General features: G+C 39.2%; 1 protein-coding gene across 2 annotated transcripts in view; it reads right to left on the bottom strand.

Annotated features, from left to right (window-relative positions):
* The window catches only part of Inpp4b (inositol polyphosphate-4-phosphatase type II B), a 701452-nt gene that overhangs the window by 538076 nt on the left and 145831 nt on the right, over nt 1-17545 (bottom strand). Inside the window, exon 1 of one of the 2 annotated variants that reach the window (XM_028753429.1) lies at nt 17193-17341. The exons of the other annotated variant lie outside the window; for it this stretch is intronic. The gene's annotated coding sequence lies outside the window, so the exon portion shown is untranslated. Of the gene's footprint in view, nt 1-17192; nt 17342-17545 lie in introns of those variants that run through there. 2 annotated transcript variants of the gene reach the window in all.

Below are 17545 nucleotides of genomic sequence, written 5' to 3'. Positions count from 1 at the left end.
TCAGTGTAGCTTCATCACTGTGTCAGTGTAGCTTCATCACTGTGTCAGTGTAGCTTCATCCACTGTACCAGTGTGTAGCTTCTTACCCCTGATCCTCTCTTTCATTCTCATCTAGCTCAGATTTCATGGCTGCTCGATGCTTTCAGCATCTTGTGCACAATCAGAATGACCTTCACTCTTTGTTCATCATGCTCACACTAGAAAACTGCATATTTAGTACCACCAGCTTTGTAGCTACTCTGTTTTTCACTAGACTAACAAGTTTCTTTGTCAACCCACAATCGTGAATGTAGGTTTAAGCATGACCATTGTTTAGCTCACTCTTCCATTGTCTACTAAATACCTTTCCATCCTACAAAATATCCCAACTTTCTTCATCCTATGTCTCCTACAGCCTGGTCTTGATGCCTAATTCAATAAAAAAATATATAATCAGAAGTCAGTAATTGTCCCATCAGAAGCATGACATGTATATCTTTATATTTTGCTTTTCTTTCATAGAATAATTTTATAATTTATAATACAATTTTATTTATATTTATAATTTAAATTTATAATTTATAGGTTAATATGATAATTTTATCTTTCTCTGAGAACTTTACGGCATTGTATTTTGATCATAGCCATCTTCAGTTCTCTCTCAACTACTCCTAGATCCAACAGGAAACTTGATGCCGTTTTTTAAGTAAACCATTGAGTCTACTTTGGGCCATTCATATACTCCTCTGTATGTGGCCATCCACTGGAGAGTGGTCAACTCAAAAGAGGACACAATCTTAAAGAAAATTAACTTTCCATCCCCCCAAAGACAGAAAGAGCCCAGAGTTCATCAGCTAGGGTTGGATCACATGAAACTTTTTCTTCTCCGTGATAGAATGTTGACAGACTTAATCTAGTACTGGTCATGTTCAAGCTGCCATCAATCCATGATGGAAGTGATCTTGTTATGTCTAGGATACACAGTTTTGTTCCAGTCCTTCCTGACCTCTGGCTCTTACCATCTTCCAGCTCTCTTCTGAAACAGTGTGAGCCTTGGATGGAGGAGATAAAGATGTTCCACTTGTTGCTGAGCACCCCACTGATGCTGACATATTCTATACTTTGACAATTGTGGGTTCTCAAACCTCACCAGACAGATCTCTTAGTGCAGTGGATGATGGTCAATGAATTTTTAATCTTTATTTTACCTGTCCCATCCCAGCCCTTCTATACAATGATGAGTGTAACTTTTAATATTTTCAAGACTTACTTTTAATGATGAATTTTTAAACGATTTAACCTCCTTTCTAGGCCACTACCCAAAAGAGGTAGTGGAAAATAAAGGATACAGGGAAAGTGGACTTGTTTAGAAATGTTTCTTTGGAGCAACTCCCAACTGTGTTGTCTAGAAATTGGCAGTTTAGTTCACAGGTCAAAAGCAATAGCTTGATCCACTCGCAAACACTTTACGGATGTATCAGTAGTACATCTCAGTAGATTCGGGATACCAAACACAAATCAGTTGTGGCACTACCTAGCAGAGATAGCCTGGCCTTAGTCTTGACACAAGTCTGCAGGAGGAACCAGTAGGAATGCTAGGAAAAGTTCTTAGCTGTGCCTTTCTCAGCTAAGTGAAGATCAGAAAAGACTCAAAACCAACAAGCATTGCACAGCTAGCTCTACAAGGAAGCCATGCTCAGCCTCCATCACAGTCCATTGGGCCTATTTATAGTCCCTCCAAACATCACATGATCTCCATGGGTCCTGCCTCAGCATGTCTTGTCTCAGCACATGATCTGTCTCAGTTGACATCACTCTGCCAATCAACCCTAGTACACGGAACTGTCTAGAAACACCACCAGAAGTTTGTTGGTGTGTTTCTCTCTATGGAGTCCCAACAAATGGAGCTCAACTAAACAATGTAAGACAGACAGTATATGCAGGTAGTTTTCAAGGAATCCTTCATCACATGCCCTTTCACATGCTTGCTTTAGCAGAACATCCCTTCACCTGTGTTTACTTCAGGAAAACACTCCTTCACGTGTTTGCCCCAGAAAAACACCATCCAACAACTGATTTTCCAAAGAACTCTTAAGTTTTCACTTCAGATGAGTGACTTTATTTGCTCTTAGCTCAAGCCAGCACACCTGCGTTGTACTCACTCTCAGGAATTTTTCCTATTTGTCACTATCCCTAAATAATTCTTCCCCCTCTGATCCTATCTTAGCAGTATACTGAAGTGAAAATTTCTGTTTTCTTTGGAGACTCAGTCGTGTCATCTGATGTTTTTCTGGAACACCATCCATCCTTATGAAAAGATGTTTTTGCTGAAGCAGACACATAGGATGATGTTTTGCTAAAAGCAGAAGCATGGTGGTTTTCTGGAAGCAGCCTGGAAAAACAGCATATGATGTTTTTCTAGAGTGGACACTTGAGAAAATATGTGATGTTTGGAAAGGGTATAAATACAATCCAGCAGACGGTGGACAATGCTGTGTGGTATTGGTTTCCCTTGCTACTCTTTACTGGTCATCGTTTGTCATGACTTCACAGAGAAAAACACACTAAAGAACTTCTGGTGATGTGACAGTGGCTTCTTGCCACTTTCATAGACTCAGAGCTATTGGCAGACTCTCATAGTTTCTTCTGGATCAAACTGTCATTGCTGGTTCATGAATGATGTTTGTGAGTGGATCCAGTTACCACTGCTGATTCATATGACCTGAACTGCTGCTATCCTGACAATGCAGTCTGATTTGCTCCAAAGAACTATTTCTAAACATGTCCACATCCTTCTTTGCCCTATTAAATTTTCCTATCCAATACCTCTGGTGGGTGGAGGGCTAGAATGGAGGTTAAAGCATTTAAGTACACTTATTAAAGTAGGTTTTGAAAATCTAAGCCTACAGTATACAAATGATCTAAGCCAATAGTATAAAAATAGCCAATTCTACCTGTACTTAAAGACAAAACAGAAAATACTTACTCCAATGAACATACCCTGTCTTTTCCTGAAAAATAAAACACCATGTAATATTGGCATATACTGCTCATATTTAATTTTTCCCCTATCCTTTATTCGAAACTCCAATCAAACTCAGTACTCATCACCCTGACAAAATTCCATTTTTGTATCACTAGTGACATCCATAATAGTAATGGTCATTGAGAACAGGACCTAACAGTTAACCAGTCAGCAAAGTTTCCAGTAACTTAATAATGATTGGCCTCTCTAGGGAATCTACGATTCAAAGGTCGGGGGATACATTTAGCTTATGTTACTAAAGGATGCAAATAAGCATTTTTTGAAGTTATAAACGGAGGTGGTGAAAGAGAAGGGGCGGGGAATGAGTAGACTCAGTAAATGGAGAATTTGTGAATTCAGTTCACAGAGCTGTGAAATAGCAATAATAAGCCTTTCATTATTTTCAATAGAATCATTAAATTTAATCTTAGATGATGAGAGGATTAGTTTTACAGATTTCAGGGACTCTATTCCCTATAGATGACACAGTATTAAATTAAATATACTTTCATAATTCTTTGAAGTATGTCTTCCTTCAGCTCATCCTACAGCAAGTCATATCTCCAAAGATGAATCAGTAAGATTTCTGTAGAATTGTATTTCTGTATATCTTTCTTTAGTGGAATAGAAAACTACTCCTTCTTTATCTAAATGTCTCTTCTAAACTATATCAGCCTTTCAGTCTTTCTTTAGAACAAAATCAAAGCAAATAACTCAATCTTTCCTACTTAAAAAAAATCCAACAGTCAGCATATATTTGTACAGCTTATTACTTCTTGGTTTTGTCTTTTTTTATGAAACTAAAATTCTGTATTTTTACAGCAAGTGTTTTTGTGCCACAGATTACAATCATTCCTTAGAAGCAAATCATATGATCTTCTATGAAATCATGTGGTTTCGTGTTCACATACCAGTGAAATGTTTTCAACTTATATTTTTATGCCAGTTGTCAATTTTAAAAACTCAATTGATGAAACACACTTTACTAATACATCTAAAATATTGGAAAACGTTACTATCTACATGATTTAAATATTTATTTTCTCAGAAAGTGTTATCACTAACGTAAGTTCATATGTCAACCAGCATCCTAGACTGAAAATATTGGAAATTGGCTCTGACTATTAAGACATAAACATTTTCATTGGGAAGATATCAGAGCTGAAAAGCTGGGTTCAAGGGAGCTCCAGAAATGTAGCAGGGGGCACAGAAAAGGTCACAGAGCAAACGCCATCTGCTTTGTGGACCGCTGACAAGGTCTATATACCAAAGCTTCAGAAAAGTGAACCAAGAGCTACACTATATCATCAGTAATTCACCACCATCCATGAAGAGTGCACTACATACCTCTGTGGTTAGTGGATAGTTCTTTAAACCCAGTCTCTACATAGTAGGAGATACTCTAAAAGAAAATTATGTTGGAGAGCTAAGAAAATGGGGAAGTTTAAACACAGGCCTTCATAAAATGTGACCTGCCATGGGCAGCCTCACTCCAACAGGTGTGTGCATCAGAAACACTTGGCAAACGGCTAGTGATAGCAGTAAGCACTGAGCATGCAGGAAAACAGAAGAGTCATGTGAAAGAAGGTAAGGCTTGGTAACATTCAGGTTTTCTTCTGCTTTATCATGTGTGTGACACACACACACACACACACGCACACACACACACATGAAATCCCAGACCTTGTTATGAACACCAGTTGGAAAACTATCATTTCCCTAGTTAGATATTTTCCTGGCTCACTGACTTTATTTAAATTTTCCAATGGTCAGGATTACCTTTTCTATACTAATAAACAAAGAACAAAGACAGCTTTTGAGAGTCTGAAAACTGGTATTGTGGTACCCTCCAAACTTCTATCAGAAACTGGTGTTGTGGTATCTTCCAAACTTCTATCAGAAATAAGTTAAGGGGTAGAGAAATGGATTCATGCCAAGAACACCGGCTGCTCTAGCAGTGGACCTGAGTTCAATTCTCAGCACCAACATGATAGCTAATAACCATCTATAACTCCAGAACCAAAGGATCTGATGCCTCTCCTAGCAACAAATGGCACCAGGCAAGTACATGGTACAAGTCCTACATGTAAGAAAAGCATCCTTACATATACAAATAATAATAATAATAGTAACAATAATAATTTGAAAATGAAATGTGTTGACACTGAAATACCTCAATAAAAATAATGAGATATTATAATAATTCAAAACAAAACTACCTAAATGAAATCAAGTCATAGGAAAGAGGCTTCCACTTACACAGAAGCCTATTTAGGTGAAGCTAAGACTGAGTCTCAGAGACTTGTAAGCTGTCCTACTCACACCCACAACTTCCTTGGCCTGTTACTCCATACATTCCATCTGTCATTGATTTTGCACTTTTATAGATTTAGCTTCATTAAATTTTAGTTTATTCACAAAATTATTCATTTGGGTTTGAAAACATTATCATAATTAGGGTTTCTATCGCTATGATTAAAGATTGTGACCAAAAGCAAGTCATGAAGAAAAGGATTTATTTGGCTTACCACAGGGTGCTCCATAATTGAAAAAAAAAATCAGGACAGGAACTCCAACAAGGCAGAAACTTAGAAGCAGCAGCTGATGCAGAGGTCATGGGGGGTACTTCTTACTTGATTGCTCCCCATGGCTTGCTCAGTCTGCTCTCATATAGAACCCAGGACCATCAGCACAGGGCAGCACTCCCCACAATGGCCCGAGCCCTCTCCATCAACCATTAATTAAGACAAGGTTGTATAGGCTTGCTTATAGTACAATCATATGAAGGCATTTTCTCAGTTTAGATTCCCATCTCTCAAATGATTCCATCCTGTGTCAAGTTGACATTAAACTAGCCAGCACAAATACCTGTTGCTACTAGACATGAGAGTCTCTGACTATATGTGCTTGCTTCTCAGAATTGCTAATAATGATGTTATCTTTAAAGTTATGTAATTAACTGAAAAAATTTGAATACAGAGACACACAATTAGAGAATGTACAGCATGAGAGACCTTGGAACACTTAGTCATAAATGAGGTGTCTCTGTCAAATCCCTCCCCTTGAGGATCAGGGAACCATGGGAAAGAGGCAGAATGATTGTAAGAGCCAGTGGAAATGCAAGACACCAAGGAAGCAGTGTCTCCTAGACACAGGAGGATTAGCGTATATATGAACTCTCAGGGATCATGGTAGCATGCATAACACCTGCACAGATCCAAATCAAATAGGGTCGCAGCAATAAGAGGGAAACTAGACATGACCCCAACCCCTGAACCAGAAGTTGTTTCCAATCGACAGTCATTCAAAAAGGAAAAATCGGTTTTCTCGACTAGAGTCTCACTGTGCATGCAAACCACATGGTGACCTACACAAAAAGAACGCATGGTATTTTTTTACAGGTTTTTATTTTCTTTGTTTGTTTTGTTTATTTGTTTGTTTTGTTTTTGACCTTACTGCTCTTTTGCGCATATATTATGGTTTCTGATTTTGTGCTTCTATGGGTTGTGTGTGCATGTGTGTTTTGATGTCTGCGTGTTTTAAGTATTTCCCACACATTTGTTTGTTTTATATTCTTTTTGTTTTACTCCATTTTATTTATTTATTTTTTATTTGTGCCTATTTGTTTCTAAAGAGAGAAAACAGAAAGGCATAATGGGTAGGGAAGTGGGAGAATCTATGAGTAGATAAGTAGGGGAAACTGTAATCAGAATATATTGTATAAAAAATTAATTATTTTTAATAAAGAACTCTAAGTTTGAGCAAAATTATTCTCTAAAAAGAAAATTAGATAAATGATTAAAATAATTGAAAGGATGTTATAGTTTCATACACTAATATATTATCATGATTTTCTCTAATTTTCAATATTTTGTTTTGTTCTAATTTTTTGGAAAAAGTTTCAAGTTGGTCTTTAAAATCCTACTATTTCCGTGTACCATGACTTCAGTCACCAAAAATCTCTATTATAAGTATAATTCTTAGTATTCTTACTTTCTGAATGTTTGTTTTATACAGAATCCAGTTTTTAATTATAGTGGAAATTTAATATCTCATAACTCAGTAGATATAATATGGTTTCAACTGCAATTTCCTTTTGACATATTTTATTTCCCTTCAATATGAAAGTAATTTAATACCTATTTTCTACAGAAATAAACAAAATGAGCTTCAAAAATAAAATTATGTAATTCTGTTTATACTAGCATTTGTGACATTCTATAAAATCAAATTATTTAATGGTATAATTAGAAGTTTCTATATAGTGTATATTTGGATTTCCTTTCAATTACTAAGCTACAATATTTAAGGATAAAGATTGGAATCTGATAATAATTACCCTTAATTTAATGCCATTGCATTCCTGATCTTGGTACTGGCTCCATCTAAAATTAGATGACACCAAAGTAGCCTTTGTAGTATTCTTTGGGTGTTTAAGTTCATTTGTTTGGGTTTCATCTGGCTTTGTTTTATTGCTGGAGATTAAACTCAATGTCTGACTCTCATACACTAAGTACACACTCTTGTCACTGAATTGTACACCAGTCCATGGAGCCACTTTCTTATGGAAATACTGATATCTAGCTTTGCAGAGCAGAGATGAGTATGTGTAAAATAGTTGAATTTGTAGAACTTGCTCAGGAATAATATGTTAGCCTAGTTTAAGTACTTCTAAGCTGCTGTAAACATTTCAATATGCTTGGCCCATGAGACGTGGCACTATCAGGAGGTACAGTCTTCTTGGAGTGGACATGACCTGTGGAAGGAAGTGCATCACTGAGTTGTTGAGGTGGGTTTTGAGGTTCTATGCTCAAGCTCCATTCAGAGAGTCTCCTCCTAGCTACCTCGTCTTCAGATCAAGGCATACAACGCTCAGTTCCTTCTCTAGAACCATGTCTGCTTGAATGCTGCCACACTTCATGCTATGATAATAATGGACTGAACCTCTAAGACTGTAAGCCAGCTCCAATTAAATGTCCTTTATGAGAGTTACATTTGGTCATGGTGTCTCTTCACAGCAATGAAACCTTAACTAACACAGAAATGTTGTTTAGAACAGGTTTCCCAACTCCTCCTAGATCTGCCTAATATACACACACACAAAAAAAGATGATAATAGACAATGTTTAAAACACAGCATGTGGGAAAACAGTGCTTGGCCTGCACTCTGTCTCCTATTCTCTCTGTGAACCTATTTCTATCCTTTAGCTAGCACACTTTGTCATAGCTCTGATATCCTATATTGTCAGAAATGACTACAGAAAAACCTCACAAACTGACACGGTCACTTTAAATCCAAGAAATTTTTTTAATAGTTCCATCTGAAGCATAAATCTTTGCTAACAGAGACACTTTCTCATAAGTGATAATTCTGTGTTCAAAATCTCATCATTTTTAAAGAATAAAAAGTTTCTTCTTTTTAAAAAGATGAGTCAATACCATATAATGAAGGTAATGAATTTTGCACTCAGCTGGATTAAATGGTTGGACATTGATTTTATTCCAGACAGATTTTCTGGGTAAGAGGTCAGTATCCAGCAAAAGTAAAAAGATTGGACTTAAACAGGTTATTAGGACTAAGATAAGAGCTTCAGGAGGACAAAAGTAAAATGTACCTCCTGTTTTTACAGTGAGTCCAGTGAGTGCCATTAAATAATTGAGAATGGGATCTGCTGCTTAGGGTTTGTAGTTTATGGATATGTAGGTATATATAGCTTGTTTCTTCTGGCATGGCTCAGTTTCATCCAGCCTGTCTCATCCCCAAAAGAATGTGTGTCATTGTTCTTTATATTTGTTAGAAGTAATGAGTACTGAAACAGAAAGGGACTTTCTGCTTAGGGGTCAGAATGCTCTGCTTCCAATCACACAGCTTTAGAGAACACTGGAAACACTCTGGCAGTGAAAAGTTGGCTGAAGGTGAAAGGGACCACACAGTCACTGTTCATTTTGGTAGCACTCTCTAGGCCAGAATTTGAGCAGGACTGTCAGTGTCTGTAGCTCTGCCATTTGGAGGAAACACATATGCAAACCCTGGCACTCACTAGTCAAATGTCATGACTGATCTTGAGAGAAAAAGAGTTATACCCCCAAAGCTACTGAAGATGCCTCAGTAAGAGTGGCTAACACAGGAAGCTGTGTCTATTACAGAGAGGACTCAAGGCCTCACTCACAACACCAGATGAGTCAAATAGAAAGATAAAGAAGCAAGAACAGACAAAGCTTAGAAACTTGTTCCATGGCTGACACTCATTTTTAAAAAAGAAAAATTATTTAATCATTTTTTTACAGTCCAGATTTTATGTCCTTTCTGGCCTACCCTCTGGCTGTTCTACATCCCATACCATCTCCCCTCACCCCCATCTCCACAAGGATGTCCCCATCTCCCAGACCTCCCCACTCCCTGGGACCTCCAGTCTCTTGAGGATTAGGTGCATCTTCACTGAGTCCAAACCAGACAGTCTTCTCTTGTATGTTTTGGGGGCCTCATATCAGCTGGTGTATGCTGCATGATTGGTGGCCCAGTGTCTGAGAGATCTCGGGGGTTCATGTTAGTTGAGACTGCTGGTCCTCCTACAGGGTCGCCCTCTTCCTCAGTTTCTTCCAGCTTTTCCCTATTTCAACCACACGGGTCACCAGCTTCTGCCCATTGGTTGGGTGTAAATATCTTCATCTGACTTTTTCAGTTGCTGGTTGGATCTTTCTGAGGGCAGTGATGATAAGTCCTTTTTTGTGAGAATACCATAGCCTCAGTATGTCTCAGGCATTGGAGCTTCCCCTTAAGCTGGATCCCAATTTGGACCTGTTGCAGGACCTCCTTTTTCTCAGGCTCTTCTCCATTGTTTTCCCTACAGTTTTTTCAGACAGGAACAATTATGTGTCAGAGTTTTTGACTGTGGGATGGGAACCCCATCCCTCATTTGATGCCCTTTCTTTCTGCTGGAGATGGGCTCTACAAGTTCCCTCTCCCCACTGTAGGGCATTTCCTCTAAGCCCTATCTTTGAGTCCTGAAAGTCTTCTACCTCCCAGGTCTCTGGTACATTCTGGAGGGTCCCCCCACTTCCTACCTCCTGAGGTTGCCTGTTTCCATTCTTTCCAGTGGTCCTCAGGGCTTCAATCCTCAAAAAGGTTAACAAGCCAAAAAGCCCAAGTGAGGATGCCTCCATCCCACTTGAGAGGGAGAAGAAAGCAATCACTGGAGGGAGCAGGGACGGAGGCACCTCGGTGGGAAAGAGGACAGGGAGGGGAAGAGGGGAACATGAATCTGTATTAGGTGAAGGAAACAGGCACTCTTGAAATCGAAAGTTACATCATGGGGAACTAGAGCTGGAGTTTGGAGTTATGCTGATAGATAACACACTGAAACTACTTAGAGATGGCTAGTGTCCAGCAGTAAATCAAGCTTTAATTACTTTAATTACATTGAGTTCTATAGCAGTATAGACAATGGTAGAGGGATAATATATAATTTGGTAAAACTATCTCTCAATACATATTTTATTTAAATCAAGTATGACCATGATATCTAGACCCTCTATGAATTCATGGGACAAAAGGAAACTTCATATGAAACTTTTTGAACTTATTGCCATAAAATATACACAGTTGCAGTTCTCTGCAAGTATTTGTCATGGACTCCAGTTAAAACTAACTTTCACCAGAACTGTGTGCAGTGCCCTGTCTCTTGTCCTTGAGAAGTCCTAACACAAGCCCTCCTTCATTATCTTCCACCGTCCTTAGCTCACTCATTGTCTTCCACCGTCCTCAGCTCACTCATTCTCTTCCACCGTCCTCAGCTCACTCATTGTCTTCCACCGTCCTTAGCTCACTCTTTTCAGTCACGTAAACATGTGGAAGATTGGTTTTCCTTAATAAATGACAAGAGCAACTCTTCCCTGAGTGTCTGGTCCTGATATTGCACAAGTTTATTCTATCCCAAACCTCTTGAGATAAACGGCAATTCTTTCTGTACTCTTTACCCTTACTCATTCATCGACCCACAGCAATTCAGCCCTGTCTTCCTCAAACAGTACCCTTTTTCTCGGTTTGTCACTTGACTAATCACCAAGTGCAATTAATGTCTCCTGTTGTATAGTATTGGGCAGTTTGGAGACACTGGATAGTATTGGCCATTATCTTCCTGAAACTCTATACTCCCTTAATTTTCTTTCTAATCCCCATTTTCAATCACTTTTACTGCTTCTTTCTTTTTCTGATTATCCATAAAGCACCACATCTCACAGGTAGTCATTTATTTCCTACTCTTAGTCTATTTCCTGTGGACTCACTCAGTGACTTGATTGTCAGTGTGACTACTTCTCAGTTGTTAGTCCAGATCACAGGTCTGTGTTGGACAGCTTTTCTCTGTTCTCGCAGGGTACCTTAAATCTAACATATGATGAATTTATCATCCCTGAGAAGCTAGCTCTATACCCTGTGTTTCAGTGAACAACAGAGACCATTCTCAAACTAAATGATCTAATTAGAAGCCCTGGTAATATCATTTTTGCCTGTTGACCTTTACAGGACCTTGCTATCCTCCCAACATTCCTAAATCCGTCATATTCTCCACATCTTCCCAAAAGAATTATTCTATTCAGCCCAATCCTTTATGGCTACAGAGTGACTGCAGGTAGGACTTTTGTAGCTGATGCATGAAAGCATGATTTTCACATGATTTACACATGGAGTCACGATTCTATAATTTGAATGTGAAGTGTCTCCCACAGGCTTGTGTGTTTGAATAGTTGATCTCTACATGGTGGTGTATTTTTGGAGATTGTGGGATCTTTGGAAGGGAGTGCTAGCTAGAAGAACTAGCTCACTAGGGGTTGGGCCTTATGAACTCCAGCCCCTATACCCTCGTATTTGTGGTCTGTCAAGCTACCTCTTGTCCTTACCACCAAGGGCAGCAGCCACTCCTGCCACCATGAGTGAAGCCATATGCCTTCTCTGTCTTGAAGCTGCAAACGAAAATAAAACCTCTCCCTTCCCATCTTTCATGGCAATGAGAAGAGTAGCTAGCCACAGATTAGTACCAAGTAGCACCTTCTAGCTTCTCTGACACTCAGAATCAAAATAGAAATAAAGCAGATGCTTGCTCAAAACAGGTGCGTTCGGAAGTCCAAACTAAAGCTCAGTAGTGAGTGGAGACTAGGCAAAAAAAAAAAAAAAAAACAGGAAGGTCTAAGACCTGATGATGGGAGGGTGATGATAACAAGGAAAGAGAGATATAATGAGCTAAGTGGAAACAGAAATGTGTACAAAACAGAAAGTTTGTCTTAGGCAATCTGGTAGCTTCCAAACAAGTCAGCACTTGAGATGTGTCATGTAAATACATCACAGAGTCACAAGGAGCCATTAGGAGAAAGTCAAGCTCAGGCTTCTTTTAGTTAATCTTCACCTCTTTTTTTCCCTGAAACATTGCTATAATCTGATATCTACCTGATATCTTTATCAAATATTTGAAAAAGGCCTTGATTTTTTGTTTCCCATTGAGCTGTGACTATAACATATAACTTGAATCCATGCTTCCCAGCTAGGATCACTCAGAATAGACTCAAAGAGTCTCATCTCATATTTCTGTTGGGAATAACTTAGTATTTTACGCCAACAGACAAACAGTTTGGATGGTCAGATGGAGAGCGTGGGAAGACCAGGCAGGCAAGTGAGATTCATTCAGACAGGGCTTCAAAAAACCCTAAGTGTAGACAGGGGAAACTCAAGATCTTCCTCACTCATACTAGCCAGTACCTTTGTTGCTTTCCATTCCATTGATGCTTCATCATGGTGCCTGGGATCCTGAAGTATCAGCAGGTGCTGAGAGAAAGTAAGAGACAGTCTACAGAGTCAACTAAGCTGAGGACACTTTGGTTCTGTGTTATCTCCTTCCTACTAATCAAATAAAGCCATTTCCCAATCACTTCTCAACTCACTAGCAAGAAACACAAAAAGAGGGTTAGGCATCCCTCCTTTTTGCTTTGTTTTCTTCAGGAAGAGCCCAAAAAGATACAGAAGAAAGGCAGTTTGGTAGATGAATGGAGTGCCCATTCTCACCTGCAGAGCCATAAAAGAGAAGAATGTATTTGTTTTCTTCTTTGTTCTTAACAGGAAGATTTTTTAAATTTATTATTTGATTCATAGGTTCAGACAGACAGAAAGAGAAAGAGACAAAGACATAGACAGAAAGAGTCAGATAGAAATGCACATATACATACATACATACATACATACATACATACATACATACATACAGATAGAGAGAGAAAGAGAGAGAGAGAGAGAGAGAGAGAGAGAGAGAGAGAGTGAGAGAGAGAGAGAGAGAGATCTCCTTATTGTGCTTTTGTTAGCCCAAACTCCCTCCTGAAAAACCTTACATCTTTATTTAAAGTTCTTTAATTTAAAATTTGGGTTACTAAATATTAAGAACCCACTTCTGATCAAAATGCAAAGCATAAGAGATTGCACAATGTTCAGCCCTAAGAGGGACATCTACATCCTAACTTCTCCTACCAAAGCTTAGGAATTATTGAGAAACGGAGGTGGGTAAGAAAGACTGTGGGACAGCTCCCAGGGTCCTAACCACCAGCCTGGGAGCACTTATGGAGGGATCCAGGGCTTCAGCTGAATACGTAAGAGTGGAGGGCCCTGCCGGGCACAGGTGGAAGATGAGATCCTTGACCTCATGAAGGCTGGACGCCCCAGGGGGTGGGAATTTTGAGGGTGGGGAAGTGGGAGTGGGGGGGTAGGTGGGGGTTACATCCACAGAGAAGAAGGAGGAGGGGTAAGGGGATGGGGGGTTCCCGGGTGTGTGGGGGATGGGGTAAGGGGATAACATATGAAATGTAAACAAAATATCCAATAAAAAAAAAAAAAGAAAGACTGTGGGAGCCAGAGATGGTAGATGGTCACAAGAAGACAGTGACTTCTGGACACCGCAGGATAGTTGCACATACAAGCTCACAGTGTTATGGCAGCACACACAAGACTTGTGCAAGCTCAAGTCATTCAAAAATCTCAGCACAGAGAGGGGAAGTAGGTAGAAATTTCGTCCCTAACCAAGGAACTGTGAAAATTGATAGTTTCTGTGAGACGGAGGGTTAGACTGATGGTACAAGGGTGTAACCTCCTAGCAGATTGGTCATAGTCTGGTGGATGAGATCAAACTGAAGAGCATAGGAGCAGTGCAAACTCAACTTGTTGGCTTTTAAAAGATGAGTTGTGTGGTTAGACAAACGGAGATGAATCTGGAAGAGTTGAGGGATGAAGAAAATGTAATTTAAATGCAGTGGATGAAATTCTCAAAGAATGTTGAAAGGATGTTTGCATTTGCATAGAGGAAAGAGTAAAGACTAAAGCTTTCCATCCTAGGTGTGTTTTTTCTGGGACACTTTCTATAATCGTGGATGATGTTTACTACTTTACTTTTGGCTCTCCAATCATGGGCCCAAAATAGTAAGTCCTAATATGTGCAAAGAATAAATTTTCCACTTTTTTTTCTAAAAACAGAGAACAAAACAAAAACCAAATTTCTGCAGCACTTTGGTACTGTTAAAAAGTCTGAAATGTTAAGAATAAAATACTAAGGAGGAAACAAAACAAATTTATGAGTGTTATATCCCTTGGGTAGGTTGTCAATTCAAGGCTTTAGCTTTAAAACAAAAAGAAAAGATAAGATTTGAATCTGCAAATTGACAACTGCTCATCTATCAACTGCCAAGCCCTGAGCTCCCAGCAGCACACTCATTCAGACCACCCCAAACCTTCAGTAACTTCTTCTTTTCTCATACATGATCAGAGTGATAGGTCCTTTCAAAGCCAAACAGAAAATCCTTGTCTTCTCATTGTCAGTCAACAAACTTAGCTCTACATGGAACTACCCAACCTCAAAGGAGAGGTGGCTCCACTGTCCCTCAAGTGATCTCTATCTATACCTTCCTACTGAAACCTGACAGATCCATCCTGTAGCACAGAAGATTGATCTTTGATCTTACAATCCTTTCTTCTGTCCACTGTCAGTTTAAATTTTATTGCCCATTCTGCTTTACAATTTTTAAAATTCTATTAATTTTTAATTCTATTAATGCAGACTTTCAGAACAAGAAGAAATAATCACTTAATGCCATTTGTGTGTTTGATGTTCTTCCATAATATATGTCAACCCTTATTCAAGAAAAATCCATTCTAAATTTCATCTGAGGACCAAGCTCTCCAGTATAGTTATCCCATGCCTGATTACAGATCAAAGGTTACAGATCAAAGATTAGACATCACAGAGACAAAACAAAATCAAAACAGGGATACACCCATGTCGTTTTGTTGGCAGGAAATGATTATTTATGAGCACAGTGTGACTATAACTGCAAATCAAGGCCAAATCTTTTCTTTGTACTTTTTTCTTGGTGTTAGAGATAAATCTCATGATCTTGCACATGATAGACATTCTCTGTACAACTGTGTTACCACTAAAGAAATATATTCCACACATGAAGAATGAATGATGTGTCTGAAAGTTTGAACATAATGACCAAAATATGATGCCAACCCTTACAGTTGAGTATGAGCTTGTAGGTGGCAATTCTTTAGTCAATTGTTACAAATGAAATGATTTGAAATTATAAATCAAGATTAGAACAGGAGTCAAAAATCAATTTATTTGTTGTTGGCAAGCATTTTAAAAAATATATGGGAGAGATGAAGAATGCTGGCATGCACTATACATATGAGAACTCAGTATATCACAATGTGGCTCTGGTGATACTGGCTGCTGTCTGTACACGTGATCACTGGAGGAGGTGTACATTTCACTGTGGATTTTGATAACAACTTTGACCATTGTGTCTGTATCTATCAAGCTTCCTGAAAGGGTAATCTATATCCTCACTTTGCACTTCTCCATTTCTCAGATGCTTAACTTCAGCAACCAGCTAAAGCTGCTCTTGATGAGGCCACTGATGGCCTTCTGCCTGTCAAATGTGATGTGCCTCTCTCGGACACATTCCTGCTGAATTCTCTGCAGGGCTAAGCATTGCCCCAGAGTCCTAAAAACTCAAATAATCTTTGCTTCTCGGCTTCACTCTCTAATGAATCTTTCTGCTTTCCAGTGTTTCTCTGTGTATTTATTTGTTTCCTGGTTCCTTGCCTTGCATCTGACCTCAGAATTTGTGCACAACAGTTACAGCCTTTGAGATGTTATAGATCTGATGTGTCACCATCTCTGTCATGTGTCACCTCCAATCTGACCACCCTGGCCCTATCCACCACCGTCTCATGTGAAGATTAATGCAATGAACTGGTTTTCCCCTCTGTACTCAGAGCTGGCAGGCATGACCTACAGTCCTGATAAAGAGAAAATCCAATTGGCCAATCCATTTGATCAGGCTGCCCCCTGACCCATCCATTTGATCAGGCAGCCCTCTGACCTCTTCAGGTCTTTGATCAAACAACATTTGACTGGAGAGTTCCAGGCCTGCTAATTTAAATATGAAGCTTCCCCCGCCACAGATGTCCTGCCTCCCTCCTTCTCTTGCTTTTCTCTATAGCTCTTTTCTAGAATGTTAGACATTTGTTTACCATCTGTCTCTTCTTAGCATGACATAAAATCCAGCAGGGCAGGGGTTTCTCTCTGTTTTGTAGACTGCTGTATCCCAGCATCTAGAGTTAATGGCTCATTGAGAGAAGCCGACGGTAAGTATTAAAAGAAGGGATGACTATAGCTAATCCTGACTTCTTCTTCCTATGATAGTAAGCCTGAAATCTCACATGATCATGACTGTAGTACATGTGCTTCTGTCTATATAACAAATTTTTAAGATGAATGGTTAGCCATTGATATTGTATGTGTCCTGTCCAGTTTCATACAGTGAAACTTAACTACCAACATGATGGGATAAAGGAAGGTCTTTTGGGAAAGTACCAAACAGGAGAATAAAACCTCCTGGTGAACGGCACTAATGATCCCATTAAAGGAGGCTAGAGGCAGCTATTTGACATTCTGCCCTTCCACTGCTTGAGGAAAAAATAAGGTCAGTCCCTCACCATACTGAATCCTAATAACTGTCTTGGGCATCTAGCTTTCAGAGCTGTAAGAAATGCATCCCTGTTACCAGCCAGTATAAGGGTTTTTCTCTTACAACAGAAAGAATGCACTAAAATGGTCATTAAGCAAAAGTAGGAATTGACAGTCAGTACTTGCTGGGAGAGGAGTGTTGCTTGCTTTAGTACTGTAGTCATAGTTGAATGTCCCTTGTTCCACTGAATAACTTCTTCTCTGTGCCTGAAAAAGTAAGCCTAATTAAACTCACTGGGCCACACACAGAAAGGAGACATGGAAACTAAAGAACTGTCTGGGAAGAGTGAAGTGGGGCAGGAAGAGGATGGGATAAAACCACCAAATTCATTCTGTAGACTCAAACAAAAAATGGAGTGAAAACAGGTGACACTCACAGGCAGTTGACTTGAGATTGAAATCTCAGGCCTTAGGGAAAGGAACATGTGTATCCTGCCATGCCTTGTTTCTGCTGTACCCCCCATCAACATGAACA

This window comes from Grammomys surdaster, unplaced genomic scaffold, assembly GCF_004785775.1.
Source record: "Grammomys surdaster isolate TR1022 unplaced genomic scaffold, NIH_TR_1.0 125947, whole genome shotgun sequence".
NCBI lineage: Eukaryota > Metazoa > Chordata > Mammalia > Rodentia > Muridae > Grammomys > Grammomys surdaster.
The sequence above is the reverse complement of the archived record's forward strand: the minus strand, read 5'-3'. Positions and strand labels throughout refer to the sequence as shown.